Below are 15,546 nucleotides of genomic sequence, written 5' to 3'. Positions count from 1 at the left end.
AAAATAGAGAATCGCTGCTCTTTAAGCGCAGAAGCGACAGATTGTGATGCGAAATAAATCAATAAGATCATTTAAAATTCAGCGCGTCCGAGACAAGGGCTTCAAATTGTCCTTCTGTTACCTACCAATCTCAAGTCACAGTTTATAGTCTCTGTGGGGTATCGTCAAGAACGCTAGCTCCACACAAACATTTTGTTTGGGGAGAAGGGTGAATGCGAGTGGGGGAAGAGGGTCGGCGAGGCAACATTTTATACAAACTGCTGATTTATTCAATACTTAAATCCGAGGGAGTGAGGACAGACCAATGGCTAATTAGCGCGGGGCTCATTTATACGAAAGAAATAAAAATCTCCGATCATCGAAAAGAGCGACTGGCGAGGATCTGAAAGTTAAAGCGCGAAATGACCCATATATTTTGTGTGCTTTATTTTCAACAGGTCGTCGCACACACAAACGTTATTTTAGTCTTTTTTTTTCAAAGGCAGAATGAAAAATTCGGCGTGCGGAGAGTGTGTTCTGCTATTTATATTTCTCCCCTGAAAGAAATGGTGTTTGTCCTTTTGCGGAGCTTGTACTTGCGAGATCAGAAGCCGTGAATAAATATGGATTAATTCCCAAAGCAGCTGACAGTCAAATATGAAGTTCATTTAAATGGTGACCAGAAGAGGCTCATGATTAATAGATGCAAGTGTCGAACTGATATTCCAAGCACGACCCAATGGTAATTGTATTTGCTTTTAATTGAAGCCAAACCACTTCAAGAACTCGCATTTGAATTCATGTGGAAGGGAGAGAGGGGGGAGAAAAACGTCTTGACCACAGATATGTAGATTAAGACCGACGCTGATTTGACAAACAGGCAATATTTCACTCTGTGCTGAAAAGAATACGAAAATAGCCCACATTAACCGCTCACAGCAGGCAAAATCCATCAAATATCATAAAAATTTTATTTGTGACACACTGTAACTACTACATTGCCTTCCTAGTTTCTGGAATTGTTCTGGTGAAATATTGCTATAGATTAGAACATTGAATATAACTTAAGCTATGGGAGCAATGAAACAATTTTAAGCAGAAAGCGGTTGTTTTAATTATCAAAGCTCATATTAAATCACTCGTTCTGTTTCATCCTGTGTGTAACGGTCGTTACCTTTCACAATCACTTACATAACACGAGATTGTTTTTTTTAGGTAACAGTTACCGGATTAGTTATAAAAACTTGAACTGAGAGATTCTGTGGGAATATGGGACGTGGATAGGTTAGGACAGTATATCCTACCACATCTGCAGTGGCCGCTGGACAACATTGGTACACTGGGATACGTTGGGTAGGCGCTGGGTTCCCTATTAATTGCGAGTGTCCCACAACTTAAACGTTCTCAAGCGGTTCTGTGGGTAGCAAGCTCGCACCTTGATTTCAGAACCGACAAGGGCAGATTCAGTAGCCAATCCTCCATTCAAACTTCGTCACTTTTTAAATCTACAACAATTTCCTGTCAATGAACTACTTCGATCGTCAATTCATTAAAACCTCGAAAATAAAGAAGGATGTCCATGTAAGTCTATATATAAGATTAAGCCTATATTAATCTTTTGTAATCTCCACGCATCATCGGAAGTATATCGTTTTTTTTTCCATTCATCTTTGTAACAATTACCATCAGGATGTTATATCTGAACACGAAACACGTGTAAACATCACCACACGAATACTGTACAGTATTATTAAAAAGGGTGTGGATTGGCATAACTAAATGAATCAATAATTTACACAGATGGTGCAAACTGCTTTAACATATATCCGTACGGTAGAGTTAGAGTATTTAAAAACTATTACTAGACTACGTTTTCTTTTGGAGATATTATATATTGGAGGGCGTGCGTTTAAGGTGGGGGCGGAGTTTAAAGGAGATGCGCGGGCAAGTTTTCTTCGTGTGAGTGGCAGGTAGCTGCACCGGGCTTCTAGGAATAGTTGTGGAAGCAGATCCTATAGTGGCTTTTAGGAGGCTTTTCGATAAATCCGTGTATAGAGAGATATGGATCATGTGCAGGCAGAAGAGATTTAATTTGACATCACGGTCAACGCAGGTGACGTGGGCTGAAGGCCCGATTCCTTCCCTGCACTGTTGTGTTTTGTGTTCTAGATAACTCGAACGTAGGAAGGTGTCAATTTACTATCTCCAGCTTCGTGATGAATTAGCAAGCAGCTGGCAAACAGAAAGCCACGTTTGTGCATGGGCCCACCTAGCCTCGGCGCGCCCCTAAAGGATCTGATATCTTCGTGTCAATTTGCATGTTTAGCAGAGACTGCGAGAGTAGAAATTAGAGTCAACAATAGTTCCTCATATAGAACATCAAACGAGGCAGTGAGAGATAATAACCGAAATGAAAAGTGTACGTGACATTTCTTAAATTCTTCATTTCAACATGCCACGTCTTTAGCATCCCGTGCTGATATAACCCATGCCAGTTATGAACAAGTTGCTCCTATGAAAACCATCTTCATCTCATCACTGACAGCAGATCGATTTCTGGACAATTTTCTAGTCAGCTTCGGAGTCAATTATCCAGTTTCTTGGACGCTGATTTAGAGCCGAATGTGTAAAAAAAATACTATGGCCAAACTTTTCCGGGTTTGTTTATTTTTATAATGTCAATGTGTTCCTGGGTTTACTTTTTCTTGAATTAAAACTGTCCTTTCAAGGATAGAGGCGTGTCAATTTAGTCCGATCACCCGGAGTAGCTCATAACCACTGCACGTCAAGCCTATAATGTCATTAAAGATTATGAACCATTGTAAACGTGGAAAAACATTACATCCAACCAATGTGGCTTAGGTAACCCAACAGATATAATTTTACTCTGGAATAAAATTACCCATTTGTACGTCCTCACACAAACAAGCGTCAAAACACCTGAATTGTACATGTGTACATCAAAGGGAGGGCAAATTTAACGCTGACTCGTTCTTTACGCATTGAGACAGGGAACGCCACTATAGAGACAACTGTATGATCATTGCAAAACTGTCATGACTGATGTTTTAATTTCGTAGCCGCACTGAGCTACAAAAGTGTGCTTTCAAAGGAAAAGAACATTTGCAACAAACATCAAATGCACTGAAAGAGTAAACAAACAGGCGGGCGGGTATCGATTTTGTTTTCATTTTTATTGTCTGGCTAAAAGGCGACCTTTCAAGGGAATTAATCATACGAAACCGAGCTCTGCAGAAATTGAAATTGCCCCTTCGCCTTTCGGCGTTACTCCTTCTGCCTTCCGAACTCCCGCGACTAGGACTTGGTATCCATTACTAAAGCGTACAATGTTAAGAAAAGTTCAGGGATCTTGTTGTAGTTTGCTGAAGATTGAGCAGATGAGTTTTATCGTGGGAGGGCATGGGGGGGAAGAAAGTTACTCAATTATTTTTAGTGTATTTTAAACATTCTTGCTAATGAAAATACTTTTGGACTAAATTTAATTCCTTTAAGTTACACCATTTATACAGTATATCCTGATGAAATATTCTAAATAACGAAGGACACACCCAGGTGTTTTCCTATTTTTCTGTTAGAATATTAGCTTACACAACAAAGGGTGCACTGGCACGTCCTTCAAACGGACGCATAAATTAAAAGGTGTTAGGTTATGAAAGTTTCGGGGTAGTTTTGTGATCTGCTCGCTGAATGCCTCGATGTCAGACTAAGACTAAATAATGAGATAAAAGCGACCTCTATAGGACGAAGTTAGTAACTTCCCCTCGTTACTTCGTTAGTTTTAAGGCAGGCCCGTTTGTTCAAACACGAGCATTGTATTTTCAAACAAATGTTTAAAAGTGCATAGAACGCAAAGTTTACGAATAGTCTCGCTAAAAGGGTACTTAATAAGTTCATTACATGTGGACAAAGCTCGCTTTTAAATAAAAAAAATGTTGCTTATGTTTAGATTACAGTGCCAAAGATTATCTCCATTCATCTGGGGTCATCCAAGCAAAAGAAGAAAGTTGCAAATCCCTTATCTGGTTGGCTAACTGTTCTGTCGTTAAATCAAAATGTTTCTTTCTTCACTCCTGTCAGGACTCTTGTGTACAACACCCCCTCCTCCAATTTACTTCACTCCTTCCATGACTTTACCTGCAAAGATCTTAGCTCTGAAAGTTCTTTGCTCTGAAAATTCTTACCTCAACTTCAATATCACTCTACAACTGTATCTTTTAAAACACTCCTTAACCCCGCTGTCTTGCCAGGTTTTATTTTCTTCTAATTTCTCAACATGATTTGGTGCCAAATTCATTTTACCATTTCTCCTGTGGAACCCCTCAGAAAAATTAAGCATATTTTCTAAATGCACATTTATATTGCTGTCTGCATATACAATAAGATATAAATATCAAAGAGTTACCCCTCTGCCATCTCTCTATAATGTTAATAAGAACTGATTTTGCACTGCTTTTTTGTACCACAAGGGTCAGTGTTGGGCATACTTTGCACATTAGATGACAGAATTGATGGCATTGTGGCCAGGTTTGCAGATGATACCAAGATTGGTTGAGGGACAGATGGTGTTGTGGAAGCAAGGAACCTGCAGAAGGACATGGAAAGTTTCAGAGAATGGGCAAAGTGGCAGATGGAATACAGTGTAGGAAATGTATGCTTAGGCTATTTGGTAGAAGGAATAAAGGCAGAGACTATGTTCAAAATGGAGGACAAATTCAGAAATCAGAGGTGCAGAGGGACTTGAAAGGCCTACTGCAAGATTCCCTAAAGTTTACCTTGCAGGTTCAACCAGTAGTAAGGAAGGAAAATGCTATTCAAGGCTATATTCTAGTTCTCTCAAAATAAATATTAAAGAAAGAATGTAATACTGAGGCTTTAAAAGGTATTAGTCAGAAAACACCTGGTGTATTGTGAGCAGTTTTGGGCCCAATATCTAAGAGAAGGTCTGGAGCATGTTTATGGCAATAATCCTGGGAATGAAAGGGTTAACACACAAGGAAAATTTGCAGTTTAGAAAAATGAGAAGGGATCTCACTGAAGCTTACTGAATGTTGAAAAGCGAGTGGACAGGATGTTTCTAATAGTGGAAGAGTCTATGATCAGAGGGGGCAGACTCAGAATATAAGGATGCCCCATTAGAACAGACATAGGGATGAATTTCTGCAGATATAGTGTAGTGAATCTGTGGAATTCATTGCCATAGACAACTGAAGGTCAAGCCATTCACTATATTTAAAGTGGAGGTTGGTATGTTCTTGATAAGTAAGGGCACCAAAAGTTACAGGGGGAGGCAGGAGAATGGGGTTGAGAGGGAAAATAAATTGACCATGATGGAAAGGTGCAGTAGACTCATTGGTCTGAATGGCCTTATTCTGTTCTTATGACTTAGGGTCCTGCAATGTTAATATCTTGAATTAGAAATCATATCATGTCACTGCACTGCCTTCATATTTCCTCACAATTAATGAACTCAGCTGAAATATAATTGTACATGTCAGAATAGATTATCAAGGACCAGCCATGTAATAGTGCTGTATGTTTCTCTACTCACTTTGAAATAACTGAGCACACCAGTGGAGGTGGAGTCTGTGCAGGGAACGTTCCAAACTATACTCTACCAATCTGTTGAAATAAATGTGTACCAACCTAAAATAACCTTTATATAGCCCAGTTATTGTTCACCTTACCTCACAATATTGCTTGTGGTTGAGACTGGCATGCCAGGGCACAACAGAAGAGGCACTATGCCAAGAAGATTGACATAGAAAAAGAACATAAGAAATGGAATCAGGAGCAGACTTTTTAAGTTACCTGTACAGTATGTGTTTAGTGAGATTGCAGTTGACATTTTACCACAGTGCCATTTTCCTGAACTAACATGGTTTCAGTTAACACCCAAAATATCTTGAAATAGTTTCCAGCCAGTTCTCTTTCTTGGACTCCATTGCTTTGGCCAGTCAGAATCATTTGCAGATTTTGTATTTAAACTGGACAAAGCTAATGTTCAGTCAACCAGCATCCTAGGGTCTCCATAACTATTGTGTATATTGTGGAAAGGAATCTGCTGCTCTGGCTGAATGGAGAGCTCCATGAGAGGATGGAGGAGAAGATAATGGCACGATGCAGTGCACATGGCCTTTGGTGAATGATATCAGTATTTGTAAGTAGGATGCCGTGCACAATTCTGATTTGATAGAGACAGATATGAGAAGCACAGAGGAACATCTGGAGAAACTTCTGAAATGCCCGGTTCACTGCCGCTGCTACTGTGCAGTTGAGAATCTCTGGAGGCGAAGGCCCCAAATCCTTGCCTTTGTCTGTTGCTGATGACTGGGGCTGGGGGCAAAGTGCTCAGCAGAGATGGTGCTTGGTGTCGGAGGGCTGATTGGTGGGTGAAAATTTTCGGACGAACTCAGTCGGACTGTGCTCGGGTGCTTCCAGGATGCTGCATCGGCAAGTTTGCAGCACTGGAAGCTCATGGCAGGGAGTTTTTTTTTTTCCCCTTTCTTCTATCATCTGTGAGAGATGATGGGACTTTGAGACTTTAAGACTTTTTTTTTTATTTAAAAACCTTGCCCATGGTCTGTTCTTTATCTAATTATGGTATTGCTTGCACTGTTGTAACTATATGCTATAGTTATGTGGTTTTTGTCAGTTTTTCAGTCTTGGACTGTCTTATGTTTCTGTGATATCACACGAGAGGAACATTGTATCATTTCTTAATGCATGCATTGCTAAATGACAATAAAAGAGGACTGCATGTCCTCAAAAATCATTCAATCATCTTGAATGGTATTGCTTGTATTGTATTTGTACAAATGCTGAATCCATAATAAATAAGCATCTGTTTGTGCTTAATGTTTGTAGTAAATACATTTCTACCAGAATCCATGCTAATCATATCTTCACCCTTCAGATCATATCCATATTGGCAATTTTAATCTATAATAATTGTGTTCATGCTGAATTTTGTCTGATAATATTCCATCCCTTTATAGATTGTCCAAATTCTTTTATAACATCTGACTGCTTCCTCTGATTCAATATGTTCTTCACACCATCTCTCCCAATTTACTTTCATTGCACAATAATTACATCATAGGTTGCTCCTGGATAATGACCTCTGATGTGTATTACTATGTTTATATAGTGTGATTCCATCTGAAGTTTATTAACCATAGGCATTTTCTGCTCATTAAGACCACAGTTTACATCCAAGTTCTCTAACGTCCACATTGTTTCCATATGTGACTCTTTATAATTAAAAGAATCTTGCCAATGACTTCTTTCTGCAGGAAATGTGTCAAAGAATTTGTCCCTTACTACTATAGTAGTTGCTGCTTATTTGTTGCACATGTGCACAGCAAAGTGTCTGATGTGGCCAATGTCTATTAAGTTAAAAGGGAGAATGAGGTATCAGTGAGAAAAAGTCTTTACAACATTATACCATATGAAAAAAGATGCCATTCTTCTGAAATGTTCTGATAACTTTAGCTTGTTCAGTCCTGGGTACAGTAATGGATATTCTCCCTCTTGTGTTGTGTCTCTGCTAAGCTATACCTCAGTTTTAATCCCCCCTTGATTTCAAATTCCTCCATTGGGGATTTCCTTCCCAGCTCTAACTTTCTCAGACAAAAAAAAGAATGCAGATGCTGGAAATCTGGAGTAAAACACAAAACTTTGGAGGAACTCAGCAGGACAGGCAGGATCTAAGGAGGGAGATGAGCAGTGGATGTTTTGGGCCAAGAACCTTCTTCAGGACTGGAAATAAAGAGGCCCTCCCCTGCCTTAATGATACCTGCCCATCATCTTAATCTCCTTCTGGTTCCCCATATCCTTCCCTTTATTCCATGATCTCCTATCTGATTTCTTATTCTTCATCTCTTTACCTTGTCACCTATCATGTCCCAGTGTCGCACATCATTCCATTTTCTTTCTTCATCCATTTTCCTACCTTCCTGACCATGCACTTGGACTCACCTATTACTCTCCAGCTTGAGTTGCCCCTCCTCCCCAGTCCAGATGAAAGGTCTTGGCCTGAGTCATCAATTGTTTATTTCCTTCCAAAGATGCTGTTTGACTTGCTGAGTTCCTCCAACATTTAATGTGTATTACTGCAATCTTCTGAGATCTCCAGTTGCAGTTATATATATATATAATGTTCACCCCAAAATTGGATTGGTTCAACGTTGGCTACCAAGTCTTCAAGCAACTCTCTGCAATCCTTCTCTATCTACTCCATCTCTTTCCTTCTTTAAAAAGTTATTCCTTATATTCTTAACCTATTTATCTGTATATTTCCTATATGGTATTACATTGTTCCAAAATGCTCATACAAAGCAGTTTTGTGTGCTAGAGGTAATCTATAAATGCTGAATTGTTTTGCAGACACTACATGCTACAATTCCTTATCTCAATGATGCCTCATGAATTTTCATGCCTCTCAATCCTATATTTTTATGGTGCAAAATCAAAGCCAATGGTAACAAAGAATAAAAGAACAAATTTTACTCAGGAATAAAATTGTAAAACTAAGCAAAATGTACATCAAAACTGGTAGTTAGATATAATGAAGCAAAGGCTACATAAATCTGAAACCATCCAACTCACTCTACAAGTCATCCTGAACATTTTCAAATTCCAGAGTGTATTGAATGAGCATCATGTAGAACATTAGCTGAAGACAATACTTAATCAAATTTAAAAATTATGATACTGTATGTTCAGACATACTAACATAAAAATACATATTAACAGGAGGACTAAGCCACTTACCCTCTTATTTGTCCTGTCACCTCATATGATTAAGGCTTCTGTAGAGGTCTGAGGAGATTCAGCATGACATCAAGAACTTCAACAAATTTCTATAGATGTGTACTGGAGAGCGTATTGACTGGCAGCATCACAGCTTGGTAGGGAAACACCAACGCCTTTGAATGGAAAATCCTACAAAAGGTAGTGGATTTGGCCTCGTACATCAAGGGTAGAGCCCTAACTACTGAGCTTATCTACATGAAATGCTGTTGAAGGAAAGTAGCATTCATCATAGATCCTCACCTAAAAGGGAATAACTACACTTTCTTGCCCATCCATTGAGATGTTCCCATAATCGATGATCACACTTTAAGGACTATCTTGTTATTTCATGTTCTCGCTATTCATTGCTATTTATCTATATTTGCATTTTTGCAGTTTATTATCTTCTGCACTCTGGGTGATCTTTCATTAATCCTGTTATAGTTACTATTCTATAGATTTGCAGGAAAATGAATCTCAAGGTCATGTGGTGGCATATATGTACTCAAAAATTATTTTGAACATTGAGCTTTGAACTGTTCTGATTTTTACCTTAACTTCATGTTCCTGTCTGCCTGCAGTAACCTCTCACCATTTGCTTATAAAGTATCCACATCCACCATGTCCCACTGAGTATATATTTCACCTCAGCTCTATCAAACAGGCAATTTCTTATTTTTAAACATTGACCCTTGGTTCTACATTCTCCCACAAGACATCCTTTCCACACCCACCCATTTAAAACCCATTAGGATTTCACATGTGCAACCCTTCATCTAGCAGGATTCTCACCCAAAATATTAATTGTTCATTGCTCTTTCCAAATACTACCTGTCCTGCTGAGTTCCTCCCTGCTTTTTGTGTGTTGCTGCAGATTTCAGCATGTGCAGTCTCTTGTGTCTCCTTCAGGATCCTAACTGTTTAAATCAAGTTGCCTCTTTCTTCTAAAACTGCAGCCAATACATTGGTACCCAATCCAATGTGACTGCATTTTAGTACCCTTGTTACTCCAGTCTGGATATGTGGAGTTACCTACCCCCTTGTACATTAAGAGCTCCTCAGGCTGTGCACTGATACTGCTCTGTCAGGAACCCGACCCGATGTCATGGTCTTCACTGGTGCTCCCTCAGTGACAGCTTGCCTGGGGCTCAGTGAGGAAAGGACTGATTTTGGGTTGGTGGGGGAATGGATTGTGCTTTGTCTGTCATGCTGAGTGTTAGTCATTACTGGAGACAGAGCACCCTAACCCTATAGCTTTTCTCGTGGCCCTCCATTGGGCATGATGCAGACCACTCTTTGAACACCCAGCTCTCACCAGCCTGGAAATTCCTCTATGGTAACTAGCGAAACAGTCAATGTAGATAACAGTTTCCCAGCACAGCAACACTGTCAATAATGCATGTCCCTATATATAAATGCTAACATTTTAGCACTAATTTTATTAGCCCTTTCATTAATGGGAATTCATAGTATCAATATGCAAGCTTAACCTGTCACAAATGTTCTCATTAAATAACACCAGATTTTAGTCTTAATTGCTTCTAATACATTTACATCCTCATAAGGATACCAATACTGTACATAACACTGCAGAGATAGTCTCCAGATGTGGATAGCATATGTTAGTGACGTACAGTAGTATTAACACTTGCACCCACATCAGCTGTTGAAAACTCTAGCACTTTGTAAATCAGCCACATAAGATCAGAAATGCATTTTTTCCAAACCAGGACTGAAAGGATATCTTCATTATCTTTTAAAGCTCAAACTTTAGTGATTATTTCTGCAGGGTTCAAAAGGTAACTTACATAATGCATTTTTTAGCAGATGGGTAAAGGAAGAACTACACATTACATTAACACAAGAGTAAGTATTCTGATGTAAGTAGAGAGTTGTCAATATTCCAGCTTCCTAGATGAACTAACAATCAACCTTCAAGAGACTTGCAAGTAACCTTGAGAAAAATAATCGAGGTACAAAAATGCAGAATTTTTTTTAATGAACATGATAAATTCTAAAATGGAGCATTAGGGCAACTTGACTAGAAGAATAAATGTGTATTAAGTGTTGTCCCTTCCAATCATTGTAGAGAAGGAATGGCTCTGTAAATAGACCAATAGAGGGAGTGTTTAAAGTAGTTTGGATCACAGTGACAGGAGCTCCAGGAATACAATCTAACAAAGCTAGCAACTCCGTATGGCAACAATGCTAAAATGGGAGATTGGTGCAAAACATAGAAAACAAATCCCTAGTTGAAACAGTTTCAGCTGCATCACTGCCTGGTTTGGAAATTGCACCATCTCGGGTCACAAGACCCTGCAACGGATAGTGAGGTCAGTTGAGAAGATCATCGGGGTCTCTCTTCCTGCCATTACAGGAATTTACACCACATGCTGCATCCATAAAGCAAACAGCATTATGAAGGACCCCATGCACCCCTCATACAAACTCTTCTCTCTCCGACCATCTGACAAAAGGCACTGAAGCAATCGGGCTCTCACAACCAGACTATGTAACAGTTTCTTCCCCCAAGCCATCAGACTCCTCAATACTCAGAGCCTGGACTGACACCAACCTACTGCCCTCCACTGTGCCTATTGTCCTGTTTATTATTTATTGTAATGCCTGCACTGTTTTGTGCACTTTATGCAGTCCTGGATAGGTCTGTAGTCTAGTGTAGTTTGTGTTGTTTTATGTAGTTCAGTGTTGTTTTTGTATTGTCTCATGTAGCACCATGGTCCTGAAAAACTTTCATTTTTACTGTGTTCTATACCAGCAGTTATGGTCAAAATGACAATAAAAAGTGACTTGACTTGACATGTTTTTCATTATTCTAGGAAATACATCTATTATCCAAAACACCACATATAAAGGGTATAAAGCAATTATTGTCAACTGTAAAATACTCTTCTAAAAGCAAGCTTCTTTCCAGAGTGACATCAGATTCATGGAATTGATAAGTAAGAAAGTTTTAAGTATAGAGGATACTTTAATGGTGACAATGGGGACAAACTTCTTGTGAAGAACAGACCAGAAAACTGCCCTTAAATTCCAATTGTTGCTCTAAACTTTCCATGCAAGTAAAGAAAGGAGTCAACAAATGGCATTTCTATTAACAAAGATATTTATCAATATCGCTTCCAAGATAAAAGACAAATTAATCATCTAGAAATGTGTTAATGTATTAGAGCTAGCAGACAGAAGCATTTGCTCCTAAACAACTTATTTTAAATGCTTCTTAAGTTAATGGAGTGTATTTGGACGTATTACAGATCTGCTAAACATTTAGGTAGCTCTGGAGGGATTCCGGTTATGTTCCAGAGATTTGCGAGTATCTTTCTAAACAACTCTACTCCATTCAGGATTCTATTAGAATTTACTGCGAATAAGTATAATTACTTGTGTATCACCATGAAACAGCAAATGTTCATTGCAAATGACATCATTGTAATTTAATGCATTCTTTCATTTATAATTGTTATTGGGTTTTGGTGTACTAAAACCTCTAGCTATGAATGGCAGATCTGTGTTGTGTGTGTACACAATAAAGAACTTCAGTTCCCAGTGTGCAATGCAGGTTTTTACCCCCGGAACCAAAAGTGACATTAGGGAGCTGGTAGTACGCACTCGGGTCAAGCCGAAGCTATGACTGGAGGGTCCTGTTAATAAGTATGTGTTAGGTTTAGCCATGTAAGTTTGTTTTTTATTAACAAAATCCACAGGTCATATGTTACATATTTTATATTTTAAAATGTGATACCTAATTTTCACAAGAATAAATTCTTGGGATTTTATAAAGGTAGTAGTTTTTTTTTCCAGAAAACTATACTCAGCACATTAAATGAGGTAGTTTTTGAGGCTTAGGTCACTAGGAGTTTAGCCCTGGCCACAAATACAAATAAATTAAAGTGAAGCTGCTGAGTAATTACAACACATTCATTGATTATGCTTACAAAGAAATTGTTAACCAGGCATCACAATATCTTTCTTCTCTTTACTTATGTTTGAGACTTTAGCTGTCATTCAGAGACAATTTATACCTGAATGTGGCATAGAAATGTCATTGAATATCCCTAATTAATTGACATTTAGGTATTTGAATTATATGATCATATTTCATGAACTGTGAAGTTACTTTCTTCAGCATTAGTAATATACAGTAAGTGTACTGAAATCAGATCCAAATCTGAAGGAGTGCTGAAACATTGGGATACAAGGTGTTATCTACTCTTAATATTTTATCTAGTACAACTCCATTAGATTACTTAGAAAGCTTTTAAGATTAACTTTTAATAGATTTAATTTTAACAGAAGGCAGTTGCTCCAAAGACTTTTCTTTAAAAGAGCAAATTAAAAGCTTGAGCATGAATCTTCCCATGTAACTGCTTTAGGAAGAACATAGCCAATACAATGACGCAAATTATAGTCTCAGCCAATAGTGGCACAGTGGTGTAGTGGTTAGCACAACACTTTACAGTACAGGTGACCCGCTGCTGCCTGTAAGGAGTTTGTACGTTCTCCCTGTGACTGCGTTGGTTTCCTCTGGGTGCTCTGGTTTCCTCCAAAAGTCCAAAGAGGTACTTGGTTAGTAGGTTAATTGGTCATTGTAAATAGTCCCATGATTAAACTCAGATTAAATCAGGGGATAGCTGGGTGGCGTGGCTCAAAGTGCCATAAGGGTCAATTCTGCACTGTATGTCAATAATAAATAAATACTGTATCTCAAAATGGAAAGGCTCTGAAGAATACGTGCGTGTGCACGTGTGTACGTGCGTGTGTGCGCGTGCAAGATAGCAAAGGAGACAGACAGAGATAGAGGCAGAGAGAAAAAGAATAAAAGGGAAATGAATGTAAAAGAGGAAGCAAAGATTGAAGAAAAGAATGCAAAGAAAAAAGATAGAGGGACAGACAAATAAGTGGATTCTTTGTACAACCATGGGTAATTTTCAACCAATTGTGCATTTTCTGAGGCACAGTGTCCTTATAAAAATAAAGAAAACATGGTGGACTGACAACAAAACCTTCAGAGCAGGAACAGATGAAGAAAAGCAGCTGAAGACTGTTAAAGATGTTCATATTGCACTACATTGACTAGGATAAGTAACCTGATAGAGGCTGAAGAACTATTATGAAAGATTAATTCCAGTTTCTTGAATGGCCATAATGGGTGTAACTGAATTTCTACCTCTTGAAACTTAGTGTAAGCTGACTGATTTGCATCTGTTATGATCTGTTGTGTGCAATAACCACACCTCCTAAATATTGTCTAATTAAGAGAAGGCTATGCTACTAGATAAATTAATCCAGAACGATGGCTAGTGCTGTTTTTCCTTCCACAAGCTCTCTGTATGGTAATTGAAACTTTCATGTTTTACAGAGCAGTCACATTTTAACATCCTGCATAAGTGGTGAAAACATCACTGCAGCCAATTCAGGAGCCTATTAGTTCCAGGCCACAGCCTCAGTTCAGTGCAGAGGTGAGTAAACCTCATGGAGCAGCAAACTGAATTTGGTCTGTTCCCCCCCCCCCCCCCCGGCCCTAACACCCTGACCTTTTCAATCTAGCCTGGTGCTTAAATCGGCCAAACCTTGGGTGTTCCTTGCTGTCGAACCTTGGTCCTGCTGCTTCGATATGCTCTTGGGCATGGATTTGGCCTGTACCTGATCTTTACAATTAATACCAATACCTCTGCAGATATTGTGATCAGACTAGAACACAGAATCAAAATTAAGTTTAATATCATTGGTATACACTGAAATTTGTTGTTTTGTGGCAGAAGTACATTGCAACACAATAATAAAACAATATATAAATTACACTGAGAAATAATTCAATTAAATAATTGGTGCAAAAAAGAGGAAAACAAAAATTGAGGTTGTGTACATGGGTTAATTGTTCATTTAGAAATCTAATGTCAGAGGGGAAAAAGCTGTTCCTAAAATGTTGAGTGTGCGTCTTCAGGCTTCTGTACCTCATCCTTGACAGCAGCAATGAGAAGAGGGCATATCCTGGGTGATGGTGGTCCTTTATGTTTGATGCCATCTTTTTGGTGTACGTGTCACCTTTTGAAGATGTCCTTGATACTGGGAAGGCTAGTGCCCATGGAGTCAGCTGAGTTTGCAACTTTCTGCAGCTTTTTTCCCCAACCCTGTGCTGTCTCCCCTCCATACCAGATGGTGATGCAACCATTTAGAATGGCTCTTTACAGTATACCTGTAGATATTTGAGAGAGTCTTTGGAATCATACCATGTCTTCTTAAACTCCTGGTGGAATATAGCTGTTGTCATGCCTTCTTTGTAATTGCAACAATGCATTGGATTCAAGATAGATCTTCAGAGATGTTGACACCCAGGAACCTGAAACTGCTCATCCTTTCCAGTGCTGATCCCTTGATGAGGACTGGTGTGTGTTAGGAACATAAGGTCATAAAACATAGGAGCAAAATTAGGCCATTCCATCAAGGCTGATCCCAGATGTCAGTCAACCCCATGCACCCACCTTCTCACTATTAACTTTCCCCTTGTGAAGTCCCCAATCAATTCCTTGATCTTACTGATGTTGAGTGCAAGGTTGTTGTTCCAACACTACTCAACCAGCTGATCTACCTTGCTTCTTTATGACTCATCACCATCTGAACTTGTGTCACCATTAGTTGTGTCACCAGCAAATTTATAGATGACATTTGAGCTGTGCCTAACCATACAGCTGTGGGTGTAGAAAGAGTAAGTGGCAGGCTAAGCAGGCATCCTTG

At 39.0% G+C, this 15,546-nt stretch overlaps 1 long non-coding RNA gene across 2 annotated transcripts in view; it reads left to right on the top strand.

The window, feature by feature from the left end:
• Nucleotides 1-1,264: 1,264 nt before the first annotated feature.
• Nucleotides 1,265-15,546, top strand: part of LOC140197357 (uncharacterized) — a 30,096-nt gene continuing 15,814 nt past the window's right edge. For both annotated transcript variants that reach the window (XR_011885926.1, XR_011885925.1), the window contains exons 1-2: nucleotides 1,265-1,560; nucleotides 14,171-14,270. This is a non-coding gene — a long non-coding RNA (uncharacterized lncRNA). The remainder of the gene's footprint in view (nucleotides 1,561-14,170; nucleotides 14,271-15,546) is intronic.

The sequence above is a fragment of the Mobula birostris genome, chromosome 5 (genome assembly GCF_030028105.1).
Source record: "Mobula birostris isolate sMobBir1 chromosome 5, sMobBir1.hap1, whole genome shotgun sequence".
Lineage (NCBI taxonomy): Eukaryota > Metazoa > Chordata > Chondrichthyes > Myliobatiformes > Myliobatidae > Mobula > Mobula birostris.
This window is presented reverse-complemented; position numbering and strand designations above follow the sequence as displayed.